Consider the following 12,528-nt stretch of genomic DNA (forward strand, 5'->3'; position numbering starts at 1 on the left):
GGCAGAGGGGGTCCACAGAACCAGGGTTCCAGGGAATCTTTCCCTGACCAGCCCTTTCAGCATCCCTGAGAAGCTGCCCGACTGTCCGCCTTCGGAGGCAGTCGGGGGAAGATTATCTCTGTACCTGGAAGCCTGGCAATCCCTCTCCCAAGACACGAGTACAGAAGATCATATCCGAGGGTTACAAAATTCCCTTCATTTCCCCTCCGGTACAACCGCCAAGACCCCTACCAGACGTACCACCCGCACAAAGGGGTCAGGCTCAGCTAGAAATAAAAAAGCTGTTAACAAAAAGAGTCATCCAGGCAGTCCCAGCAGATCAACTAGGATCCGGAATCTACTCCAGATTCTTTTTTGTACCAAAAAAGATTGGAGACTGGAGACCCATTTTGGACCTCAGCAGATTGAACAACTCTGTACAAAAGACAAAATTTTGGATGGTAACACTGCAGTCCATTCTACCCTTTTTGGGCAGAGACAACTGGATGTGCTCCTTAGACCTCCAGGATGCATACTATCATATAAAGATACACAGGCACTCCAGGAGGTTTTTTCCACTTTAGGCTGGGAGACAGTCATTATCAGTTCAGAACCATGCCCTTTGGTCTCACCACAGCCCCCCGGGTGTTCAAATGCTTGGCAGTGGTCATGGCTCACCTGAGACAAAAAGGATTCCAGGCGTTTCCATATCTAGATGACTAGCTCATTTCTGCTACCACCAAGCAGCATCTTATAATGGCCAGGGATTACACTATTCAACTTTGCAACAGTCTAGGTATTTCTATAAATTTTGCAAAGTCCTCCTTGTCGCCTTGTCAATGTATAAACTTTATAGGCGCCGTATTAAACACCACAGAAATGTCTGCAACATTACCACCTCAGACGTCAGACATAAGGCGGAATGTTCAGTCCCTGTTTCAGCCCAACAGAGTTCAAGTCAAGCTAGTATTGAAAGCGTTAGGCCTCATGGCAGCGGTGATTCTTCTACTCCCTTTAGCCCGCTTCCACATGAGGCTCCTTCATTGGATGCTGTTTTATCAATGGTCCTTTCAATAGCTACCAGTGACTCTCAATATTTTGATAACCCCATCTTGCAAGAATCATCTCTCCTGTTGGATGGTTTCCCCCTCAGCTTTTTCAGGGCAGACCCTTTGTCCCCCCCCCCCAATTGCCACGGTGACAACGGATGCCTCACTGATCGGGTGGGGGGGGCATTATCAGGGCAGGACGGTCCAGGGCACATGGCAACAATCAGAACGCCACCTGCACATAAATGTCCTGGAGATGAGAGCGGTGCTTTAGATGTTGCAAGTCCTTCAGAGCTCTCTTCCCACAGGGACTATAGCAATTAAAACGGACAATATGTCTGTAGTGTGGTACATAAACAAGCAGGGCGGAACAAAGTCCTACCCCCTATGTCGAGAAGCACTCAGACTTTAGCAATGGGCGATTTCCTCTCAACGGTTTCTGATAGCAACACACATCCCTGGGAAGTCCAACGTCATAGCGGACAGATTGAGCAGAACTATCCTCATGCCTCACAAGTGGTCTCTAAATCAAGCGGTAGTAGACAGAGTATTTCAGAAGTGGGGCCAGCCTTGCTGCGATCTTTTCGCAACTCCTCAAAACAGCAAGTGCCTTGACTTCTTCACACTCTTTCCTCTACCAGGCCATCCCCCCAGAGACGCTCTTGTTCACAATTGGCCCCAGGGTCTTCTATATGCCTTTCCTCCCTTGCCATTGATCCCGCAATTAATTCAGAAAGCAACCGCATTGAGATCCAAAGTGATCCTCATTGCCCCGTTTTGGCCTCGACAAGTATGGTTTCCGTTCCTGCACAGTTACCTATTGGAACAGCCTTGGCATCTGGAACCCCTTCCGGATCTGTTGACCCATCTCACGGGCAAGCTGCATCAGTCTCTTCATTCCCTCAACCTCACAGTTTGGTTGCTCCACTTCCAGCCTTAGCCAGGCTTCCCCTTATTTGTCCTCCTGTTCGTGATATCATTCTGGCTTCCCATAAGTCCAATACTAGGAAGACGTATGCGAGTAAATGGAAGCATTTTTTGCATTGGGCACAAGCTAAGTCCCTAGATCTTTTCCATGCACCCATTCATAAGGTTCTAGATTTTCTGGCGGAGCTTTTTAATTCAGGGTCATCGTCTGCCACTATCAGGGTACAGTTAGTGGCCATTGCTAATTTTCATGTTGGGCTCTCAGAAGCAAATATTATGTCCCACAAACTCTGTAAAGCCTTCCTCAAGGGCATCTTTTTGCTTAGACCTCCAGTTAAAGGTCCACCTCCACAATGGGATTTGAATTTAGTTCTAACCTCATTGATTCTGCCTCCTTTTGAACTTGCAGCTTCTTGCTCCCTCAAGCTTCTTTCTTGGAAAACTCTGTTTTTAGTAGTCATAACATCTGCCAAGAAGGGTATCGGAACTTCAAGCTTTGTCTGTCCGTCCCCCTTATTTGGTCTTTCACAAAGACAGGGTAACTCTCAGAACAAACCCTTCCTTCCTATTGAAAATGTCCTCAGAAGCAAATCTAAACCACTCCATTGACTTGCCTGTCTTCTTCCCAGACTATGCCAACAGGGCTGAACAAAAATTACATTCATTAGATGTTCATCGCCAATTACGGTATTATCTAGACAGGACAAAACAACTCAGAAAGTCAGACCAGCTCTTTCTCCCTTATGCTGCAGGAAAGAAAGGGCTTCCGGTATCGAAGGTTACTCTTTCCAGATGGTTGACATCTATTATTATCTTTGTCTATGAGTTGAGACGCAGGCAACTTCCGTCTAGGCCTAAGGCTCATTCAACCAGGGCACTATCAACATCAACGGCATTTCAAGCAAGGTTACCACTAGATGCCATATGTGCAGCAGCTACTTGGGCTTCCAAACATACCTTTATTGCCCATTACAAACTTGATATAGCCTCCAGAAATAGAGCTGACTTTGGTTCCACCATACTCAGAGTCTGTTCCATTGAGCCACCCAGGACTAAGATGCTAGGGACGCTGTCCCATCCAGCAAAAATGAAGGCGAGAATGACAAATTAACATTAAGAAGTTATGTTCTTACCATAAGGTTCCATGTTAGTTGTCATCTTCTCGCCTTCTTTCTTACGTCCCTCCCTCCTGCCCCCTAGCCTGAATAGACTTCAGGTCTCTGAGTCCTTCCATTTCTGCAGATATAACATGTTACGGTTTCCCAGTATCCTTAATGTTACTAGCAGGGAGCCCGTACTTGCAAATGAGGATTATGATATTATGATATTATATTTATACTATGTCTTAGCTTCCAAATGAGATCTGGGGTGTTAGCGCATGGTATTGTGGGTTATAGGGCTGCCTCGAGCCGGTAAAAATAGCTCTCGAGCTATAGTATAGGCCGAGTCGGCACCGAGGATCGGCTCCGAACCCATCCAGCAAGAAAGAAGGCGAGAAGAAGACAACTAACATGGAACGTTATGGTAAGAACATAACTTCTTATTTGGCTTTCTGGTGATCAGCAGTCTCCAGGAAATAATGTCACTATACTCCTCCTCTCACCAGGAGAAAACAGAAGCACTAATCCCAAGATGACTACTGAGAGGCAGAATGTGGCCTCTCCAGTAACTGGTGGTCTTGCAATAGATGCTTAAAGGTAAGATGAAAAAAATGGATTATCCTAAACACTGCAGTGTGCACTAAGCAGTTAGATATGAAAGTGGGTAACTTGTCTAAAACGTTAAGTCTTGGTGGAGAGCCACTATTTTTAAAAGAGCAGGATAGACTGAAAGGGGTGGGCACTTTTGTATTCTGGTACTACAGAATATAGTTGGATAGCCAATAAATTTAAATAGTTGGAGGGTGATTTCACATAATGATACTTTTGTGTTTAATCACACCAGCCAGTAAAAGCAGAGAGGAAACGAGATATGTGGTCAAATTAACATAAGGGGCAGGCAACTAGAAAGACAGTAGTGTTTAAGAACACAACAGCAGCAGGGTGGGAGGGTGTGAAAATTTCTGTCTGCACAAGAGACAGAGTTGTGGTCTCTCTTCAAGTTTTAATATGCAGTTAAAAGCAGAATACAAGTAAAATACAGTGCAAAGAAAACAAATCACGGTATACAAAATAGAAAAAGGCAATAAAGTGTAAAAAATACAAGAAATAAAAAGCAAACTAACCTTTCCCTCACAGCAAACTGTCAGTCTGGGTGAGCTTTTCCAGTAAAGCCTTGAAAGGCTTTAAAGTCTTGATGCAGAGAAAGCATTTGACAGAGTAAGCTTTGACTTTGAGCAGGGTAATGGAAATATTTGCATTCCCTGATAAATTATAAGGTTGATTAGGAGGATATATGATAGATTGGAGGTGAAAATTAAAGTGGGTGGGTTGCACTCTAATAATTTCTGCTTGAGCAGAAGAGCCAGGTAGGAGTGTCCTCTTTTTTTATTTGCATTATATTTAGAACCATTGACAAAGAAAATAATGGACTCAGAAATTCAAGGATATAATTGGTGTGTGAAGAAAAGCTGGCTTTATTTGCCGACAGTATTTTATATGTGCTAAAACTGTTGTGGAACATTTTGAGACCATTTTAGATCTTTTCCGGATACAGAATTAATGAAGCTAAAACAAAGGCAATAACAGTAAATTATGTACTTGCCCACAAATTGGTTCACCAATATCCAAGCAACTAAAAGTTTTTAGTTGCTTTAGTCTTATACACAGGTCAGGCATACTTTTTATCAACCAGAGGAGGAGAAGCTGTAGATAGCAACAAAGAGCTGAAGGATTTTATCTGGGAGGGTAAGATGGCAAGAGTCAAGTGGGATAAGCTGATTCTTCCAATGAAACAAGGTGGATTGATATTGCCCAATTTGAAAGGGTATTGCAGAGCTACACAGTTAAGGCTCTAATACATAGTACAAGCATACCTGCAACTAATTTTCAAGACAGATATCTACCTGTAGTTTAGTAGATCCACATAATATCTTAATTAAACTTATCCAGGTTGGTTCTATTTTTCTTACATACTAAAGTGGTATTTCAGAGCTACACAGTTAAGATTCCAACACATAGCACAAGCAGAAGCCTGCAATTCAAAGTGAAGAGAGATGATGATAAAACATTGAGTAAGCTCAAGAAACAAGGGGAGGCTGGGATTTTGGATGCAGACCTTTAAAAGGAGAATAACAATAATCATGCAGAATATTATATTTGTAAAGTAGCAAAAAGTATTCCAATAACTGAACCAACACGGGAATGGAATGCTGATAGGGATGACTGCAATTAGGGATACAGACAATAGGCAAGAGGGGGTTGGAATTTATTGGAGAAAACTGGCAAAGGGCCAAGGTACTGGAAGCAAATGACTAAAGAGGAAGAGGTAAAAAAATGGGAAGATCATCATCATCTTCAGCCCCCATTTTCTACATGGGGTCGGGGTATCATGTTAACTGTCGCCATTGCTCTCAATTCAGTGCCACACTCCTGCCTTCTTCAGCACACATGCCTGACTGTCTCACATCATCTTTCATGCAATCCATCCACCTCTTTGCTGGACAAACTCATTTCCTCTTACCTTCTTCCTGTCTGTCCCAAATCTTCTTCACCAGATTGTCTTCTACTTTTCTGCACATTTCCAAGCTACAATAATCTGTTCTCTTTGATCTGTTCTGTAATTGGTGCTACTTTGGCTTCTGCTCCTATGTCCTCATTTCTCCGTCTGTCCCACAGTGTGCATCCTACCTCCTTTCTCAGGCACTTCATTTCCATCACCCCTAGCTTCCTCAACTGTTCTGGCTTTACTGCCTAGGTTTCTGTACCATACAGTAGTACTGGTCACACCACTGTCTTGTACACCTTACTTTTCAGCTTCTTTGGCATTCTTCTGTCATAAACTACACCTGACTCTCTATGCCAGTTGGCTGCAACCCCTCTGATTCTAGCTTTGGCCTCTTCATTCAGACTTCTTCTCCTCAACTACCCCTCTCAGATACTTGAAGCTATTTATGTTTTATTTTATTTATTTATTTAACATTTGTTAACTGGGAAAGTCTGACTTTGAACAAAGCCAATTTTCAGCAGAGCCCCAGGGAGAAATGCTGTTCCATTATCTTTTCTATCTCAATTCTCAGCTTCTTCTGATTTTCTCCAATTTGTTGCCATTACTAGTGTTTCATCTGTGCTTAAGTTTCATCCCATGTGCCTTCAGTTTTGCATTCCATTCCCCTATCCTTTGCTGAAGTTCTTGCTCAGAGTCTGCCTGTAATGCCACATTGTCTGCATACAATAACTTTATTGATCTGTCCCCTACAACCTGTTTGCTAATGTAAACATGAATGGAAAGATGCCAATAATTTGTTTGTTCTGCAGGTTAGCGATTGCCTTCTCTATCAAGGATTGATATCCGAGTATAGGCAAAGAAAAAGCAATGGGGGGGGGGTCCAAAATGAAATACCAGCACTGGTAGGTAGGGTTTTTAGTAGAATCTGGAACATAAGCTTCTGTTAAAGGAATAATTAGTACAGCATATAAAATATTGCTAGATAACTATGAAGTCAGTTGGAGGAGGTTATAAATGATTGGGAAGAGGTACTGGCTAAGCAATTCACAAAGAAACATTGGAGGGATATACGTTTGTCTCCCAAATATGTAACAAAATCTAGAAGAATTAGGATTTTTGCTTGGAAGTGTTTACATAGATATTTTTATACCCCAAGTAGACTCCAGAGAATTGTTTCTCAGGTAGACAACAACAAATGTTGGTTGTGTGATGGGGAAGAAAGAGGTAATTGGGTACATATTTTATGGAAGTGTAGTGAGTTGGCGAACCTTAAAGATTTTCTGTAAACTACTCTGAGATACTGGGTGGGTAAATTTGTGTAACTAGGGAAATTATTTTTATGTGCTATGATACAGTATCAGAATCACCTAGATATGGTTAGGCTTTGCTGAGTCTAATTATGGTGGCTGCCAAAAAAGCAATTACTACGAAATGGAAATCAATGTCTGAGCCAACTTTACTAGAAGTAGTGAATATAGTCAGAGAGAGAAAACAATTGGAATTGAGATCTTTAGAAATATGCAGGAGCAAATTAAACAGGAAAAAAATGGGAACTGTGGGAACAGTACATACAGGGGAAAAATGAGGTTTAAAAGAAGGTAGGATTTGAATGAGCTATGTAATGTATGACTGACGGTGATTGAGCAGATAAGTGATGTATAATGCTTGCAACCAAGATTGTATCAGTATGCTTTTTATTTATATAAATGCTAAAGTAATAATGGTTTCTTTAAAAAAATACTAATATTTTACTAAGATTATTTATAGAATCAATTTTACTATGTTTTATGGAAATTCTGAAATGTCTGGCACGCTTCACATCTACTGTGTTCATTTGTAATACTTCATATAAAACTCGGCGACTGTTGCAAATATTAAGAAAATGATTCAGATCTGAAGCATAATAGAAGATTAATGTTACTGCTCAAGGGACCAAAAGAAATTTAACAAGTATGACAGTGGTAGAAGGTCCAAGTCTTTGTAACGCATAGCAGCTCATCATTTAAAATGTTCCTTACTCAGTGCTTGTAGTCACAGACTTTCTTCTGAACATACTTAGATGGAGTTGAAAGAGGACGCACGTGTGTTTGTGTGTGTGTATAAGGCTCCATTGAGCTAAGAGCTGTTCCCAAGGCCAATAACCAGTGTGTTGGAGCAGTATTTTCTCGGCGTCTAAGGATTTTGAAATCAAATCTTTTACATTAGCTGTTTCTCCTCCTTTGCATAGTATAAGTACTTCTGGCCCTAATTGTAAGTATACTTGTAAGAAGTGCTGTTCAGAAAACTAATATGCAGTATTCTGGAGAGAATTAGAGTATTGGTGGGTAGCATTATAATAGCAGCAAAAGTAGCGCATATACATATATATATATATATATATATATATATATATATATATATATATATATGATGCCAGCTAAGTACTGGGTGATGTGTCCTAGCTTTTAAGGGAAGTGTATTTTAAATTTTCTATAAACTCTGTTTTAAAATTAAGGGCAGACAACTTGTAAACACTTAAGTGAGTTGGATATTTTAACAAGTTTCTATTTTTAAACTATACTGTTCAAAATAACTAGACACGTAAAAATCAGCTGCCAATCATTAGCGGACCAGAGTTCTGCTGTGGCGACACCTAATTGGGAAAAGCCGAAAGACACAACAACAACTGTTTTTTTTAAATGTTTTGACTTTATTGGTAAGAACAACTGCTATATATATTTTAACAGATATTACAACCAATGTGTTGTATTATTTGGGAAGTCCGTGTGTTTTTAGAAAATTAAATTAGTACTTTATCTTAATTGGAAAATTGAATGATTGCTTAGGTTTTTGGATTATAAAAGGACTGTGAGTTACCTTACCTTTGGAATTTATTCTGATGAAGTCGCAGCTAGAGACAAACCCGTTCAGTCAGCTGTTTCAATAAATTTCATAATTTTCTATGAATTTTGGATCTTCACTTTTGGCTCACTTGATGCACCTGCTTCTAGCGTAGATGCACTGTATAGATGGTTTATAGTTGTTTACAGTGTGTCATCATGGAACTAAGTTTTATGTTTTAAATTTTTGGAATAAAACAACTCAACGATTTATGTCCCATGCTGAATTGACTATGTATTGCATAGTGTCCACTATATGGTCTTTGCCATTATAAAAGGGAGCTCAGAGCTTGGTGTTCAGCTGAAGGCATTTTAAGTAGATAGGCCAGGGTGTACGCAGTCTATGGTTGGATGAATGCTGTGGGGTCTTGTATTGTTTTAGAATATATAACATTTAATCATGTCATAGTCTACATTGTTTAAAGTATAATTAGGTTCATAGGTAGGTACTAGGCTATCTGCCCGAAGGCATTTATAAACCTAGCCAGAATGCGTTGGATTTCGCCGCCCCCTTAGATTAGTTCCCTGTGCCTCTGTCCAGCAGAGCCACTGAAGTGATCCCTGGGGTAAACTTTGTTTCCCATCCACTCGTCAAGGTTTCTCTTGAAGAGTGCTAGCGAGGAGCTCTGCCTAATGTAGATTGGAATCTTATTCCAAAGCATGGGAAGTCTCTGGGAGAGGAATCTATCCCTCCAGCATGTCCTATTTATTGTTGTGGTGAGGTTTAGATCCCTAGAATGTGTGGCTCGAGGGGATAAGGTTTTCTTTAGGTGGAGCATGTCCATCAATTCTTGGTTGGACATGGCCTTGTATGTCAGGCAGAGATCACCTCTGAGCAGGCAATATGCAACCGAGTACAGCTGGAGGTTCTTCAGTTGAGCTACATAGAGCATCTGTTTGAGGCCAGTGATCCCCTTGGAGAGGTACTTCTGTGGTCTTTCCAGCTGTTGCAGGTGTCTTGTAAGGTACATCCCAAATGGAGCATTGTACTCCTTGATGGGTCTGATGAGTGATGAGTAGAGGGGCACAATGACCTCTTTTGATCTGGATGCAAACCCTTTTGTGATTAGGTGGGCCACACAGAAGGATTTTCTAACCACTTTGGCAATATGATTATCAAAGGAGAGATTACGGTCTACTTGGGTCCCCAGATCCCTTATTACGTTTTTCGTATATAGGGGACTACCACCTATGTGGTAGTTTGTGGGTACTTTATTTCCAAAGGGAATAACTATGCACTTTTTGGCATTTAGCTTGAGGCCATGATTTTGACACCAGGTATCCATCTCAGTGAGACCCTTTAGGAGTATGTATGTGTCAGTCAGTGAGTCAGTTATAGCCCCTAGTTTGCAGTCATCTGCGAACTTGGTCAGCCATAGTCCTCCTGTGCTTGTCTGTACCTCTGAGAAGTATATGCTGAACAGGAGGGGTCCTAGGACTGAGCACTGGGGAACGCCACTTGTAGCCGGTTTAGGGTCAGACCTAGCTCCCGCAACTCTCACCATGTGGGTTCTATTTGTGAACAGGTTGGCAACCCATCTTGTGACATAGGGGTTTATGTTCAGGCTGGTGAGCTTGTCTATAATACCAGAATGGGGAATGGTGTCGAAGGCCTTTGCGAGGTCTAGGTAGGCTGTGTACCACCTTTCCCTCGTCTATAGCCTTGGTAACTGTCTCAAAGAAGTCCACCAGGTTTAGGAGGCATGATCTTCCCTTAACAAAGCCGACCTGGGTAGGTTCCAGTGTTTGGAGGTTCCCAATGTCTCTGTTGATGAGTTCCATGATGATGCGCTCCATAGCCTTGCAGACCAAGCTAGTCAGGCTTATAGGGCGATGGTTCCTAGGGTCTGTTGTGGCTCTACCTTTGTGGAGCAGAATAACCGTTGCTGTGCACCACTCTATGGGTACATAGCCTGTGGAGAGGCTGAGTTTGAACAGTGTGTTTAGGTGAGGAGTTAGTTCGTCTTTGAGCTTGTGTAGGATGCAGTCTCTGACCACCGTCCGATCCTATTGATGCTGTGTTTTTGGCTTTGGAGACGGCTGTTTTAACCCTAGTGTCTGTGATTTCAGGGGCTCTATATTCTGGTATGGTTATGAGCCCTTTTGGGGGTGAGAGGGGGGTGAAGTTTGCACTGAACCTGTCTGCCAGGATGTTGGCAATATCAGTTGGTTCAATATATTTTGTGCCATTCTGCACTAACTCTGAGCAGATCTGAGCATTGCCACTTAGATTCTTGACATAGCTAAAGAATGCCTTGTGGTTATCTTTGGAGTCCTTGACAAGTTTCCTTTTAAAGCTTGCCTTGGACGATTTTATGAGGGATCGTAGTTTCTTGCTGATACTGATCAGGGATGTCGTCTCTTCTTGGGATTTTACTCTTTCCTGTACTAGTTTCCTCCTTCTATTGTATAGCTTGTTTATGGCAGGGGTCCACCAGACTGGTTTCCTTTTCTTGGAGGAGTGAGTCTTGGTTTTGCTTGGTATAGCACGATCCATGCATTCTTGTAGGTGCCCGTCGAATACATTAGTAAAGGATTTAGCAGCTTGGACAGCATTATCCTTTAGCATGGGGGCTTTGAAACTTTCCAACTCCTTCTTAAGTAATGGGAAGTTTGCTTTTGAAAAGTTTTTCACGGTGGTTTCCTAGTCCGGGGGGTGGGGGAGGAATGTGGATATCCAGCTTGATTTGTTTATGGTCAGATCTAACCAGTGAGGGGTTGACCTCCGGTGTGGAACACTGGTCACCCATGTTGGTGATGACCAGGTCCGATATGTTGTCGTCTCTGGTGGGAGTGCTGACCAGTTGTTCCAGGGCATTTGAGTTTATAAATTCTAGGAAATGTTGGGCAAGGGAGTTAGTACTCGAGTAGTTCTCCCAGTTAATGTTTGGGTAGTTGAAATCACCCAATATTAGGGTGTTTGGTAGGATGGTAGGTTTTATGTTACCCAGTGTTTTCAGAAATGTGGAATGGGGGTCCTGGGATATGGTGGGTGATCTGTAGCAAGCTACAATTTGAATTGCAGTTTTGCACGTTGTTAGTTGCACGTGGATAATCTCTGAAGCATCGTGCTGTGCCTCTAACCTGGAGGTGTGTGTATCCTTGATGAATATGGAAACTCCCCCGCCTTTGTATTTCAGTCCGGGTTCTGTGGCCGAAATGTATGGTATGAGTTGTAGCCTGGTAGTGCTGGGGTGCTCTCTGTAGCCTTAAACCAGGTTTCTGTTACTGCACATATATTGATTTTCTCCATACTGAGGAGTGCCTTGAGTGCATGCATTTTGAGGTTTAGACTTCTGGCTTTGAGTAGTATTACCCTCAGATTTTTGTTACTTGTACTATTTACGGTGGTGGGTTTGTCTTTTGAGCCTTGCCTAAAAAAGGCACTATGGGGGTGGCAAGAGCCTTGGCCAGTATTCGAAAGCCTAAGGGTGACAGGTGCAAGCCTTCTCTAGCGAAGCAGCATGACTTGTCGAGCATGTCATCCCAGGCAGACACACACTGGATCCCCATTTGAATGACACCAGAAACTTAGCCGATTGTTGAAACTGATAATTTTTTCTTTATACCGTGGTATCATTCTTGGTGAGGGCAGGATGCTACTCAGGGTCATGGTCACACCGGCCTGGGCTACATAATCAGAGCTCTTCCATGTCTCTTTTCATGTAGTCCAGAGTGGTATGGCTCAGGTCATTCACACCAACATGGACAATGACAGAGTCGTATTTGTACTTGCTCTGGAGTGACCTGAGTGCTTGTGTTATGTGGCAGATCCTGGCACCTAACAGGCAGCTAACAGTAACCTTCTCTTTTTTCAGCCTAGTGAGTGGGACATCAGTGTGCCTCTGACTATAGAGTCACCTATTTACTAGTATGTTGGTTATGTTATTTTGCCTTGAGGGCTGTGATTGTGTGGCACACTGGTTTTGTGACGTATGTGTTTCATGGTTTGTGTTGGGGGTGGAGGTTGCTTGGATGTCTGCCTTGGAGGGCTCTGTTGCTTTTGCAGATTTTTATTTAGAATCTCTGAGTATGTTTTCATGTAATTACATGTGTTTTTTGCCAGTGCTGGTTTAATGAGTCTATGT

At 42.3% G+C, this 12,528-nt stretch overlaps 1 protein-coding gene across 1 annotated transcript in view; it reads left to right on the top strand.

The window, feature by feature from the left end:
- The window catches only part of LOC122794856 (latent-transforming growth factor beta-binding protein 2-like), a gene marked incomplete in the record, with an annotated part of 523,235 nt that overhangs the window by 311,838 nt on the left and 198,869 nt on the right, over window positions 1-12,528 (top strand).

The sequence above is a fragment of the Protopterus annectens genome, chromosome 2.part1, assembly GCF_019279795.1.
Source record: "Protopterus annectens isolate FY-2018-M chromosome 2.part1, PAN1.0, whole genome shotgun sequence".
Classification (NCBI taxonomy): domain Eukaryota; kingdom Metazoa; phylum Chordata; order Ceratodontiformes; family Protopteridae; genus Protopterus; species Protopterus annectens.